The sequence below is a fragment of the Sander vitreus genome, chromosome 4 (genome assembly GCF_031162955.1).
Source record: "Sander vitreus isolate 19-12246 chromosome 4, sanVit1, whole genome shotgun sequence".
Lineage (NCBI taxonomy): Eukaryota > Metazoa > Chordata > Actinopteri > Perciformes > Percidae > Sander > Sander vitreus.
The window spans coordinates 940001-955000 of NC_135858.1; the positions used below are offsets into that span (position 1 = coordinate 940001).

General features: G+C 44.3%; 1 protein-coding gene across 1 annotated transcript in view; it reads left to right on the forward strand.

Moving 5' to 3' along the window:
• The window catches only part of cdk18 (cyclin dependent kinase 18), a 53382-nt gene that overhangs the window by 20 nt on the left and 38362 nt on the right, over positions 1-15000 (forward strand). The window contains exon 1 of the mRNA XM_078247645.1: positions 1-245. This exon is cut by the window's left edge and continues 20 nt beyond it. The gene's annotated coding sequence lies outside the window, so the exon portion shown is untranslated. The remainder of the gene's footprint in view (positions 246-15000) is intronic.

Below are 15000 nucleotides of genomic sequence, written 5' to 3' on the forward strand. Positions count from 1 at the left end.
GTGTTATCTGGCCTGTGAGGCGGCTCGCAGCGCTCTGCTTTAAGGAAGGAAGGAGGGTGAAAGGGTGAGCTGCAGAGGACAGGTTTCTCCATCTTCCTGCGGAGCTGTCTGTCCATACCAGTGATTGAGCTGCCTGCTTCTTGTGGATTTCTATCAGTGTGAAGGTGAGGGAAACCTGAGTGGAGAGGCAGGAGTCTGCTTCCCTCTCCGTCCCGCCTGTCTGTGTGGATGACCTGTGCTCTACTGTAAGTACTGCTGCAGACACATCACATGCACTCACACATTTTTCACAAGACATATTATCTCTGGCTGCAAAGATGAATCTAGTTGTAAACTATCACATTAATCGCCAACTATTTTGATAATCGGTTTGAGGAGACATTTCTCTCAATTCCAGCTTCTTACATGTGAATATTTCTTCACTGCATTAGTGTAGTCTAATGTTTTGTAGTGGGTATACTGTACTGTATGTGTATATATATTGGCCAGAATGTGCATTTGGGGGAGGGGGGCCCATATCATAGTTGGGGGGTCTGGGTGTCCTCCCCCAGGGAAGTTTTGAGCATTGAGACTTCATTTCCTGTATTCGGATACACTTTTATGCACCAATTTACGGTGGAAATACCTTTATTTATCCTATGTGAAGAAGAAAACACACAGATGACAATTAAAAATATATCAAAACTATAATACGGAAAGGGTATACGTGCAGTTTAGTGTCCCAAATTCCCCCTACATGCCCTCAATTAATTATGAACCTGCTAAAGCACCTGTGCTACCCTACCCCTAACCTTAACCTTAACCTTAACCCTAACCTTAACCTGTCTCAAATAAGACCCTCATCATTTGGGATACTCATTTTTGGAAAATAATTTGTGACACTAAACTGCACGTAAGTCATGTAAAGTATGTTGTTGCGTCTCATTGGGCATTTTTAAGAGAGTATATGGAAATCCTGGAGCTTTCTTAGTGGGTATACTGCGTACTGACTGATTATCTTTGAGTTGTGGACAAACATTTGATCGTCATTTTAGGCTTTTGGGAAACACTGAGACATTTTTCACCATTTTACGACATTTTATAGACCAAACAACTATTCAATTAACTGAGAAAATAATCGACAATGAAAATAATGGTTAGTTAGTTGCAGCCCTTTTATTCACCACCTTGCAGTATGGGTCAGGGGGGTCAGAGACAGGGCTACATGTTGCTGATATGAGCCTGAGCGTATGCTTTTGTTCATTTTTTTTTTTTATCAGGACTCCTCATTAGCTTACTGGATCTCAGGGGGTCTTCCTTCCTTCCACATATTGTTCCATACAAAACTATTGGCCGTATTGATTGTTTTTGATTAATTGGAATCACAAATATAGAGCTGCAACGATAAGTCGATTGAAAGAAAAATAATCGCCAACTAGAAAATGCTGTTTTCAGCCTCTGAAAAATGGAGATTTCCTCTTCTTTTCTGTTTTAATGTCATATTAAACTTACCGTGATACTATGCTTTATCGATTTTTTTCTTCTCCTACCCATGTTGTCTTCTGTTCACTGCTGTACGAACATCTACGGATATCTGAAACCAACGCACCAACCCACTCACTCATCTCTCCGATGAGCCTCATGCGTTAGTACTCGCGTGTAAACTGACACTGGAACAGTTGTAAAGTAGGAAGGGCCTCAAATGCACAGAAGTCTGTACATATTAACCTCTGTACACAAAACTCTGTTTACCTACAGTATAATGGTGTGTGTGTGCCTCTGTGTGTGTGTGCCTCTGTCTGTGTGTGTGTGTGTGTACGCGTGTCTTTGTGTGTGTGCCTCTGCGTGTGTGTGTGTGTGCCCCTCTGTCTGTGTGTGTGTGCCTCTGCGTGTGTGTGTGCCTCTGCGTGTGTGTGTGTGTGTGCCTCTGCGTGTGTGTGTGTCTGCGTGTGTGTGCCTGTGTGTGTGTGTGCCTCTGCGTGTGTGTGTGTGTGTGAAACTGGTTCCCTTTTTCCATATTATTATCATGCGTTGTTGATTCATGCAGATTTGCAAAGCTGCAGCTTTCATGCAAAGTTTGGACTGCAGCTTTGCTGAAACCATCACTAAATAACTGAGAACATGTCGGTGAGAAGTTACTCTTTTTTTGAGATTATTTTTTGGGCTTTTTGGCCTTTTTAATTGATAGGACAGCTGAAAAGGAAAGGGGGTGAGAGAGAGGGGGGCGACATGCAGCAAAGGGCCGCTGCGGTAAGGACTGAGCCTTGTACATTTAAAATGCGTATGACAGGTGTAGCGACAGCGAGGGGAACACAGCTCAGGGGGCGAATGGATTAAATATTTGTAGGTAAATCAAATGAAATCAGACAAATAAAATAGTAACTGTGACTGGCAGCAGTGTTGGGTTTATTTCAAATGTTAAATGTTGGTCCACTAGCCTGGTCCTACCAGACTGTGGTCCACTAGCCTGGTCCTACCAGACTGTGGTCCACTAGCCTGCTCCTACCAGACTCTGGTACACTAGCCTGGGCGGGTACTCTGTTTAAAGGGGTGATAGAGTGATGATATAGGGTATTTCACACTGTTCCTTAAGGTCTCCTAATAGGGGATGTAACATTGGTTGGGCTGAATATTGCTCAAATGCTATTTTATGGGTCCTTAACTCCCCTGTGAATCTGGCTCTATTGGGAACAAGAGCTTTTCTTCCAAATATGGTCTGCTCATGAATATTTAGATGAGCTGCGCGCTGATTGGTTTGAGCGAATCCCATACAAACACATTGGAGACGAGACAGCAGGTCTCATATTTCAGACACTGCAAAGGTATACATTGTTTGTCTGCTATTTCGTTATTAAATTCACTTCTGAGACTTTTTTTAAGCAAGAAATCAACTATATAAAGCTCAAATATGGGCCGTTTCACGAAAATTGATGGCTAATTCCAAATTTGGTAAGACGTGTCGGACTTCAGGAGCTCCACACAGTCTGACGAGAAAACCGTAACCTCCATACCCAGTGAAAGTCACCATTTCCCGGTTACTGGACTACTGGAGTACTCGGGCTGGCTGCCAGCTTCCGGCATAACTGGAGTATATTTACAGTTTGAATGTCGTCACGCCACTTATATAACATCTACCCCAAGGTCTTATAACGCTAACAATGGTGTCTGATTTCAATTTAATGCATTTTTGTGAACATTAGGGGCTTCGTTAGCTGCTACTGTCCCTTCAATCCTATGGGTAAAGATTGCGGCTAGCTGCAGGCCCTGGAGCTCCATCAGGGCCTCGGCATTTTGTAGTCCAGTAACCCAGAAACGGTGACTTTGCGCAGGTATGGAGCGCCGCGGGCTTCCCTTCGTGACGGAGATCCAGCTAGCTCACAGCGAGTCTATGAAGCAGGACACGCCGGGCGGCGAGGCAGCACCGGCCGCTGTCACGTAGCCTGCTAAGCCCCTGCTGAACTGCGATACACAGTCGGACAAAATTTCCGTAAAACGGCCCATATTTGACCTCTACATAGTTGATTTCTCGCATAAAGTCTCAGAAGTGAATTTAGTAATTAAATAGCGGACCTCTGGAGATCTGCGTGACCTAGCTAGATTCAGAAGACTAAGCTGACCTCAGGTCAGTGGTGTAGTCTATGCAGATGTTGGGGCGTGACAAAGACTAGGAGTTGGGATGCTGACGTCAGCTTTTAGCTTTGTTCAGATTCACCCGTTTTCAGCAGCAGTTTCAAAATGTGAGATTTGCAGAGGAAAGGGGTATCAATGGGATTTTGAGCTTCTATGTCCTATTTACCCTCCAAACTGTCGTTATTACACTATGACAAGATAACATCGGTTTTGTATTCTATCACCCCACTGTTGGATCTGCCCAGAGCCACTCTGGATCTGCCATAACCAATCGCTAACGTTTGGTCGTGACGTCGGCTTAGCATCGCTAGCGTTAGCCTTAGCCAAGTCCTTCACCGCTAACGGAGCGAGCTGGAAAATCAAACTGTTCCTGAACCCCGTGGGGAGGAGGGCCACAACATCACGGCCCCCAACACGACTCAGCAAAGACTGTTCTTGCTCGGGCTTTAACTTCTGGATATTCAGCAGCGTTGCCACAACGGACCAAAAGGCTTCGCTCGCATCTTTCTCCGCCGCCATTACGGAACTACAACTCAAACTAGCGCACGGCCTCAACGTCATCGTTCTCAGCCCCTCCCTCTGTTCACTGATTGGACCGCCAAATATTTGGCCGGAGAAACCCAAGAATATACCGCAAACCCAGACGGAGTACTGAAGGGAAATGAAAATTGAGCGGAAGTACGTAGGAGGGCGGAGCCAGGCTGACTGGGTTTAGGATTAATACAAAATGATCGTAATATGCCAAACATAGCCATCATGTTACTAAACATTTCATTCTTTCTGCCTTTTTTTTGTCTTGTCTGTCTTCATTTTGGTTTTCAAACTGGTCATGAATAGGGCTTGGTGCTAATGTACCCGCCTACCTCAGCACGCCAACACTACCTGTCGGGGTCAGCCGTGTAGGGCTGCAGCTATCAATTATTTTAGTAATCGAGTATTATACTGATTATTCCATCGATTAATCGAGTAATCGGATAAGAAATACTTAGTAAGAAATACTTAGTAGACAGCTATAGTAAATATGTATTATTGCTGTGTACTAAAAAAAAGGAAACCAAGGTTTTTCTTTTATTGCCAAACTCCAAGTACATTTCTGGTGGCCCAAATGTTAATATTTTTCACCCCCTTCCCCTTCTTGCCTCTGGCTCTTTGCACTGGATATGCAAAAGAGCTAAGCCCAGGTAAATGTGACTGTACAAAGCTTACAGCAGGGCTACACTGTTCTGGGGGACACATTTTCAGAAGCCTAATGCACAGTGAGGAGAAAGAATAAAGAATGCAGACATCACCGGCATGATGGCGTCATTCACGTGCATATTAAGCGGCCATGCTGGGGGGGGAGCCGGTCTGTCTCCAGCAGTAGCTAAGTTTCCAAAGATTAGTAGCAAACTAATAAACAGTCAGACTACAAACTGACAGCTCTCGTTTTAGCTTGTTGGTAAAACATCGCTATTAGCAGAGTAGCATGCTGTAGGCTAGTTGAGTAAAACATGGCTGTTTGCAGAGTAGCATGCTGTAGGCTAGTTGAGTAAAACATGGCTGTTAGCAGAGTAGCATGCTGTAGGCTAGTTGAGTAAAACATGGCTGTTAGCAGAGTAGCATGCTGTAGGCTAGTTGTGTAAAACATCACTATTTGCAGAGTAGCATGCTGTAGGCTAGTTGTGTAAAACATCACTATTAGCAGAGTAGCATGCTGTAGGCTAGTTGTGTAAAACATCACTATTTGCAGAGTAGCATGCTGTAGGCTAGTTGTGTAAAACATGGCTATTAGCAGAGTAGCATGCTGTAGGCTAGTTGTGTAAAACATGACTATTAGCAGAGTAGCATGCTGTAGGCTAGTTGTGTAAAACATCACTATTTGCAGAGTAGCATGCTGTAGGCTAGTTGAGTAAAACATGGCTGTTAGCAGAGTAGCATGCTGTAGGCTAGTTGAGTAAAACATGGCTGTTAGCAGAGTAGCATGCTGTAGGCTAGTTGAGTAAAATAGTAGATAGCAGATAGTGAGATGTTTTTTACAGTGTGTTCAGGGGACAGGCAGATAGTGAGGAGATGTTTGCTGTATGTGACAAAAAATGTTGTAGCCTAAAAAACGCATGACATCGCTTAGAGCTCTTTTTTTTTTTTTTAAACGGAATTTCCCACAAAATTATGGCTAGTGAAAATGCTGAGTGGCTAGTAATTCCAGAAAACCACCAGCCACAGTGTCTGGTGAGCTAAAAAGTTAATGTCAAGCCTTGGTCATAATCTTGATTCTAGTTATCCTTATGGCGCTAGCAGAGCTCATGTAAACCTTCATCACATGATAATAGTACAGTTACGTTTGCCTCTGTGAATGATTGTTACTGTAATTTTGAGTCCAAAGTAGTAATCTTTTGCCTTAACATGCTGCAGCTGAAGCAGAATAGTACCGTTTACATAAGCTTATTATTGAGTCCCTGATTCATCGCACAGCCCTGGGCCCACTCAGCCAGGATAATGTGAAGATAGACCCTACTGTATTTAACAATAGCCCTGGCACAAGCACTGAACCCCACTCACAGATGAACAAACACAAGCAATCATTTGGTCAAACACAGCAAATGGAAGGTTGTTTGCGTTTTACACAGCACCGAGTCTCCTGGCTACTGTGATGAAACCCTGAAAGGTTTAATGCTTTAGCAAGCGAGCATGTTTTGTGAAAAAATATCCATCTCCATAACCTGAGACTCCATAGGTCCTTATGTGGCTAAATGATACTGCAATGGCTGCATTCAAGTGGTGGAGCCGGTTTCCCAAACAACATGAAGATCACTAACACATGGGGCCCTATTTTATCGATCTGAGCACACGGCGTGAAGCGCCTGGTGCAGGTGTGTTTAGGGCGTGTCCAAATCCACTTTTGCTAGTTTGACGGTGGTAAAAAGGGTCCGTGCGCCGGGCGCATGGTTCAAAAGGGTTGACCTTAGTGTCTTCATTAATCAGAGGTGTGTTTTGGGCGTAACATGGAATAAACCAATCAGAGATCATCTCCCATTCCCTTTAAAAGCCAGGCGCGTTTGGACCTTGGAGCATTGCTGTTATGATGGAAGATTTGCACCGTAATCTTCATATTTGTAATCTTCTGCATGTGTGTGTGCTGCTGTGCGTCCCTGTGTGTGTGTAACAAGCATAGTGTGCACGTGCTGTGCACGAGCCTTGGAGCATTTTACTAATGCTCTGTTAAAATAACAATGAAATGCTGCGTTATTGACTTTAGACCAGGTTTTTGTTGGTCAATGGCACGATCACTTTCCGCTGCCTCAAGATAGCAATACGCCCAGAATGCACCTGAACACACCTCCCTGTAAGACCAGCACGCCCAGAATGCACCTGAACACACCTTCCTGTAAGACCAGCACGCCCAGAATGCACCTGAACACACCTCCCTGTAAGACCAGCACGCCCAGAATGCACCTGAACACACCTCCCTGTAAGACCAGCACGCCCAGAATGCACCTGAACACACCTCCCTGTAAGACCAGCATGCCCAGAATGCACCTGAACACACCTCCCTGTAAGACCAGCATGCCCAGAATGCACCTGAACACACCTCCCTGTAAGACCAGCACGCCCAGAATGCACCTGAACACACCTCCCTGTAAGACCAGCACGCCCATGGGCCACAGATGGGTGCAGGTGCATTTGTTATTTAAACGACGTGGGTGCTGGACGGGAAACTACACCTGCGTCGGTCTTAATCTAGCAAAGAGACTTGCGTCGGGCTTGTGCTGCGCCGGGTGCAAGATAGGACCCAATATATCTTTGTTCAGTCAGTGTCACTGACACTACAGAGTTTCTAGGTAAATCATTTTTACTCTCATTGTTGCCATTTTAAGATGCCAGCATGCAAAATTGGCAGTAGAACAAATGCACATTGTGTTCCAGTGTGTTCTTGTTACTTTTCACTCTCTACTGTTTAACTGCACGAAGCTATATCATCACATTATTACTCTATTTTAATTGGACAGTACCAGTAGCCTGGGAAAACTCTGACGAACTTCCGGCAAATTTGAGATTTGCTCTGCAAGTCCGTCTGGCCAAGAGTCCATTCAAGCCCATTTCCAATTTCTCCAAATCGAGGCACCAATCACAACTGTTGAGGAGGGCTTTACACCAATCACAACCGTTGAGGCGGGCTTTACACCAATCACAACCGTTGAGGCGGGCTTTACACCAATCACAACTGTTGAGGAGGGCTTTACACCAATCACAACCGTTGAGGCGGGCTTTACACCAATCACAACCGTTGAGGCGGGCTTTACACCAAATGGCCGTGGATGAAGCTTCCCCAGACCTCCCCCCTCTCAGTTACAGCTGAGAAGGGTCTGGTGTCAGCCAGGCTACAGTACCAGGGCTGCAATTAACGATTATTTTCATTATCGATTAATCATTTGGTCTATAAAATGTCAAAAAATAGTGAAAAATGTCCATTATAGTTTATCAAAGTCCGAGGTGATGTCTTTTAAATGTCTTGTTTTGTTGATCCAAAACTCAAAGATATACAGTTTAATATGATATAAAACAGAAAAGAGCAGGAGAGGCTAAAAACAGCATTTTCTGCCATTTTTGCATACAAAATTACTTTAACAATTATTTTTCTTTTGATCGACTAATCGCTGCTGCTTTAGACGGTACTTCTCCATAGGTCAGTGTACAGTTAAATGAACCGTAATAAACCCACAAAGAAGTGAGAGCTAGTCCAGTACATACTGATGAAGTAGTACATGCACACAGCTCGCCCAAAGCAAGACACTGGCACACACTCACAATGGCAAGCGTCATTTCCACACTTCCCATTCATTGTCTATGTAAGCAGCAAGGCAATGCGTTCTGCAACTTTCGAAGAGCGGGGCATGGAGTTGCCTGCTCCTCATTTGCTGTTGTTGAGTTCAGACCCACGACAATCTTTTAAATTGACCGTCAGTCTAAAATAAAGACAGATTCAGCAACTGCATAGCATATTTCTCGCATAAAATGCTTTGAGAAACACATTCGTCCAATCAGATGCAGCCATCCCGGTTGTAGGAGGGTGTAGCCCGTTTTCTTTGCTCGTCAGTGGTCATTGACGAGAAACTGATATCTGCTAGTGGCGAGCCCATCAAGCGTGCAATGCTGGGAAGCAGCGTGATTCCTGATGTCAAAAAAACGCCACAGTGGGGGCGACCTCTAGCTCACCCAGTAAGAGCGTTCGCCCCATGTTGGCTGAGTCCTTCAGTGGCGCGGGTTTGAATCCGACCTGCTGCCCTTCGCTGAGTGTTGTCCCCCATCTCTCTCCGTCTATCCACTGTCACTGTATATTAAAGAGAAAAGCCCCCCCAAACAATAATCAAAAACAAAACGCCACGGTGTGGACACGTAGCACAACAGGATGCCCTGTAAAGTTTTCTTGTAAACATACAAACGTTATTTTACATTCATTATGTTTATCACATTATTTTAGTTTACATTCAGTGTTACTCACCAAAACTCAACGTGTGAATGTAGTTCCCCTCTCATCAAACATTTGCAAAGCTGATCATTAATAGTGCATTGTTAACATACATGTTTACTAATAGAGGTGTTGAAATTATTCAAATAATCAATGCATGTGGACGTGGACGTGGACGATGCTGCATTGATAATCGGCCGGGCCATCATCGATTATTTCTGTTTACTATTTAATGTGTGCCACAACCTTTCTGTTTACATATTCTGGTATGTGTTACACATTCAGGAAGGGCCGTGTGCTCAGTGCTGTAGGTTGATGTATCCAGTTTATTTAGTATCAGAGCTCTGCAGAATGTTTGGTTTTTGAAGCTTGAAAAGCTATGAATTAAATATCCTATATGGCTTTAATAGAAACGTATTTGACGCATCGTGAGGCATCGCGATATCGAACCGAAAACCTGATAGTCGAAACAAAATGGGAGATCAGTGAAGATTCACACCTCTAGTTACTACTGTAGCTTGAAGTCTTCTCTTCCCTGTCTTTGCTGGCACATTGCTTTACATCTTTGCACATTACAACAACCAGCGGTTGATCGGCTGAATAGCCCGAAGATTAGACACACAAACAAAACATCGTAAGGAATCACAATTGGTACATTTAGTGTGTTTGACATGGTCACGTTTCAGCTTCAGCACCTAACCAGGGTTGGGTACTGTCTTTTGGCGCTTACCCACTGCTAGTACGGCTCGGCCGCGGTGCCCCGTCCTCCTTTTTCCATTGCAGATTTAGTACCGCCTCATGCGTGAGGCATCATAGCGACGCCGCACACACCGAACGTGGAAGGTGTGTTGTTTTTTTGATTTTCGGCATGTGGCTGAGGTAGCAAAAATACCACCGCTGGCTAAAAATGGTGGATTTGTTCAGGCCCCCCCCCCGTCTGTCGCTATAGCAATGATGACGCAGTGATTAGTGACGATTCTCTCCGACCAATCGGGAGGTTTTGACGTCACCTTTTGATATCGCCTCAGCTCGCTTGGAGCCTCGACGGAGGTGAGACTAAATAAAGTCCCTGTTAGCAGGTACCAGGGACTTTTTATCATAACGGAAAACCTAAAAAGGAGAGTCGAGCTGAGTCGAGCAGGTACCATGTAACGGAAAAACGCCATTAGTGTGCATGAGCAGCAGCCACATACTCCATCCTGTGCCACTGCTGCTGCCAGGGTCGCATTGAATTACTAAAAAAAGATCTGAAGGACCTAAAGTGTTGCTGGGCATGCTACTCACGCCCAATACGCTTCAAAAGCTCTTCACAGGTGGGCGGGCGGGTGACGCATTCACAGCCGAGATATCCAGCTAATTTAAAACTCTCCACCCTATCTGTTGCTGTCGGCGCTTTAGAAGGAATGATGTTGTTTTCAGGGCACACTGGACAAAAACAAATGTTTTGACAGGTGGAGGAAAGACGCTGCTTGATGATTAGTTGGGCATCCTGAAGTTCAGGATTAGCTTCTCTGTGCTGGAGGGTAGTCGTCGTGCTCAGCTGTGTGTTTAAGCGCCTTAGATAATTGCAGCCCTCTTTCTCCCAAGTTGCGAGTCTAGTGAGGCAGCTGTGAGGGCTTATTAGAGGTTGGCTCGCACACCGACACAGGCAGAAGCAACCATGGGGAACGTATAATGTGTTGTGTTGTGTGCGAGTGGTGTGATGTAAGCTGTGAGTCACAAAGCTGCTCCTGTCAGAAGCAGGACCAAAAGCCAAAACCTGAGAGATAACACATCAGAAAAACCACACATACGTAATGTGATGTAAAGCAATCTGACAGATGTAAAGGTCTAAAACTCTGAGGCTATTTCTATCTGCACTATTAAGTCTTGTGTAGCTAATGTAATGGTCATGGTTTGTTTTGTCTGCTTAGTCAAATAATTAAGAAGTAATTCTGGGTTTTTAAAAAAACCCAGGGTTTGTAAGAAAGACCTAATGATCACTAATGGAATTGGAAAATAATAGGGCTGTGTATTGGCCAGAATCTGGCGATACGATGCTAAAGGATCCATCTCACCCCAGACGCTCTCTGTTTGAACTACTGGGAGACGTTTAAGGACCACGTGTAACGACCCCTGCATAGGAACGCTACATCCGAATATCACACCTGCGGGACAGGTACAGGATGGCAAGAACTGACCAGTCTGGTGCAGTCCATGAGGAGGAGCTGCACTGCAGTACTTAATGCAGCTGGTGGCCACACCAGATACTGAGGGCTACTTTTGATTTTGCTTGAGTATATAAAAAGTTATCCAATGCATCACTGAATGTTGGTGTGACAGCAATTTTCCAATCTGGGCGCCCAGATAGCTCAGTTGGTAGAGCGTGCGCCCATATATAGAGGTTTACTCTTCGGCCCTTTGCTGCATGTCATTCCCCCCCCCCCCTCTCTCTCCTTTCATGTCTTCAGTTGTCCTGTCAAATAAAGGCCTAAAAATGCCAAACTAATTTTTTGTTTGCCCTTTTGGTCTCGCTCCAATACTTTCATGCTTTCAGTCACAAGAGATGTCTATTAGACAGAGCCTGTCTGGGGATGATAACCGTCTGTCTTTCTGCTATCTCCCCTGAAAATAAATACAAAAAATGAATCCCTCTTTCTCTCTTTATCTCCTGACTCTTCCTCTTTGATTCTCCTTCACCACTGAAGCTTTACCCTCCCCTACCTTTATTGTCTTCATCCCCATGAGCACAGTTTGTAACTAAAGCTGTCAGATGAATGTAGTGGAGTAAAAAGTACAATATTTCTCTCTGAAATGTAGCGGAGTAGAAGCAGAAAGTGGCACTCAAGTACAAGTACTTGAGTAAAGATGTACTTAGTTACATCCCACCACTGAGAATGAGAACGGGTTGACGACGACCACATGTGTGGCCTGTTGCACAAACCAAGGTGTCCTGTGATAATAGGCCAGTCTGATGTTGACCCCCCAGCAGCGTTGTTATCCACTCACAGCCACTGGACACAGTAGGTCAACTGTTCACATGGGCGCAGTGGGTGACATGTAGACACACACAGAGAGGAAGACACAGGGTTGTATTGTTGCTGTCAACACTGTTGTCAAATGTTCTGTTCTGATGCACCGATCCGACGTTTTCAGCCCCGATGCCGATGCCTGGGCTTTGTGTATCTGTCGATACCGATCTGATACCGTTGTTGAATTAGTAATACGTTGTATACCTTCCACCTTATACCTTCCTTCCACCATGTGGAAGAGACTAAAGGTACCAGACTTTCCTAACAAAGACAAAATAACAGATGTAATGTACTGAATTCTTATTTATTTGTACACTCATCTCTCCCAGCATGCAACACACGTGCAACAGAGGGAAAAAAACTAACAAAACTTGTCAATATCAGGACCGATATTCGATCTTAATATTGGGTCGGTGCACCCCTAGTTATGAGCACCTTACTTATTATTTTCTAACTATTCTGAGGAAAATTATCAGGAGAAGTGAGTTGGATGAGGAGCCAAGGACAACATAAACTGTCTGGCAGAGAAATGGGGACTGTGGTGGACAGCCATATATAACAGAGCAAATAAGACAGTTATTGTTGTCTAGTGAGGACCGACTCCCAAGAAAAGAAGGAATGGAAGGAAACAAAAGGTCATCTTTATTACAGCTACAGGCCGGACACATCGAGAAGAAGAGGAGAATGTGACATCATATTTCTGACTACATGCTTTGTGTAACTAATCATAAAAGATGTCGGGCAAGAGTAGGCTTCTTTATAATCGTTTAGAGGGACATGGCCTCCAGCACAAGCTCAAGGTTGATAACTTTCTGTCTAGGCTTAAAGGTCCTATGACATGCTGCTTTTTGGATGCTTTTATATAGGCCTTAGTGGTCCCCTAATACTGTATCTGAAGTCTCTTTTATATAGACCTTAGTGGTCCCCTAATACTGTATCTGAAGTCTCTTTTATATAGGCCTTAGTGGTCCCCTAATACTGTATCTGAAGTCTCTTTTATATAGACCTTAGTGGTCCCCTAATACCGTATCTGTAGTCTCTTTTATATAGACCTTAGTGGTCCCCTAATACTGTATCTGAAGTCTCTTTTATATAGGCCTTAGTGGTCCCCTAATACTGTATCTGAAGTCTCTTTTATATAGACCTTAGTGGTCCCCTAATACTGTATCTGAAGTCTCTTTTATATCGTCCGCTGTATACAGCGTAGACGTACACGCAGATAGCTCCAAATGCGTACAGATAACGCGCCACTTGGCTTAAGAAAGTGGCCGTGTATGTTTACGCAAAGTCATGATGTCATGTTATGCTGGCGACTTCACAAGCGGAGTCAACAATGTTCTTAAACGGTTTTGTGAACACAGAGAATTAAAACAACATGCTGGACTCTCCAGAAGAGGTAATTGTCTTCACTTGATTATCTGAGCGCGAAAGTCGCCCCCTGCTGGCTTCTTGCCGTGTGTGTGTGTGTGTGTGTGTGTGTGTGTGTGTGTGTGTGCGCGCATGTGTTCATGTCTTTGTCTGAGGTTTGTCTGATTGTTGGTCTGCTATGTTTCTATTGTACATTTTAGCTTAATAGTACTTTTTACTAAATGTATTGTAATTGTTATGTAAATATGTAAATAAACTTTCTTTTACGGTGACTTTTACCATCTGTCTAGGGACTGCAAATGAAGAATAGTCTTCTGGCTAACTCTGGCATATTGACAGACATGTTCATTAATATGCACTGTCCCTGTAATAAATAAATAAATGACACCAGTTTTCTAAACATAGTCACACTGAGAAATCCAGAGAGAGTCGTGTGGAGCTGATAGTCTTTATTAGCTTTGTAGCAACTCATTTGGCAATGGCTTGAATGTAACGGACATTCATTTTTTATATATATATATATACATACATACATACATACATACATACATACATACATACATACATCCATCCATCCACACCCCCCACCCGACCGACCGAGCTAATGCTCAGGCTTTTGGGGTCTTTAGTTTGTAAGACCTGTGTAAAGCCTGACACACTAACCCAAACATTGGCCGTGGGACAGTCTGGGAGGTCGGTGACTCGAGTCTGTTCGGTGTGTTCCGTGCCGTCGTCCGTCCGAGGGGCCGTCGGCCTTCATTTTGGCCGACCTGACATGCTCGGTCGGAAGGCGGGCACTGCCGGCAGTCAGACTCAAATGACCAATCTGATTGGTGGAGAGCTAACCCGGAAATGACTAGTGGGCGTGAACATCGACAACTTCTCAGTCCCTCCCCCCACAAGGGAGAATGAATGCGTGTGCATGAGCAGTGATTGACACACAGTTAGACACCCCCCCCCCTGGCCCTGATTGGTGCATCTGAACAGGGAGCTGTGGATGTTTGTAAATCTCTCTCCAGGCTGTAGGTGGAGCCAGAGGAGCTGATTATTTAATGACCTGCTTCATGTAGTTCTACTGGAACATAGGGACAGTTTCAGCAGATATGACAGAAAGCTAGTCTTACCTGTGTTAGACCTGTTAGGATTGTTGTACGTTGTACATCACAACTCAAACAGCTACAGGACCTCAGCTCTAGTCCACTTGCTGGCATAATGTAAAAATGCTCTATAAATTCTGGCCGTGTTAATATAACTTCCTATTATACCGTGTATTTCAGCAAACGCTGCACTGGTGCGAAAAGCTTGTATTATCTCCATTATATGTGTGTATTGTTGTTGGGTGGCTGGATAATGGCAGCGAAAATGAGATCAGTTGGATAACAGACTAAACACACCAGCTGTTTAACCACTCTGGTTTCTGTGAAGCCCCACTGTCAGCACCATTACTCTCCTTTTTGGGGAAAATGTTTCTGTGTGTGTGTGTGTGTGTGTGTTTGTCTGTGTGTGTGTTTATATGTGTGTATGCATGCAGTTGCAGGCAAAAGCTGAATTTTTTCAGTCCATATG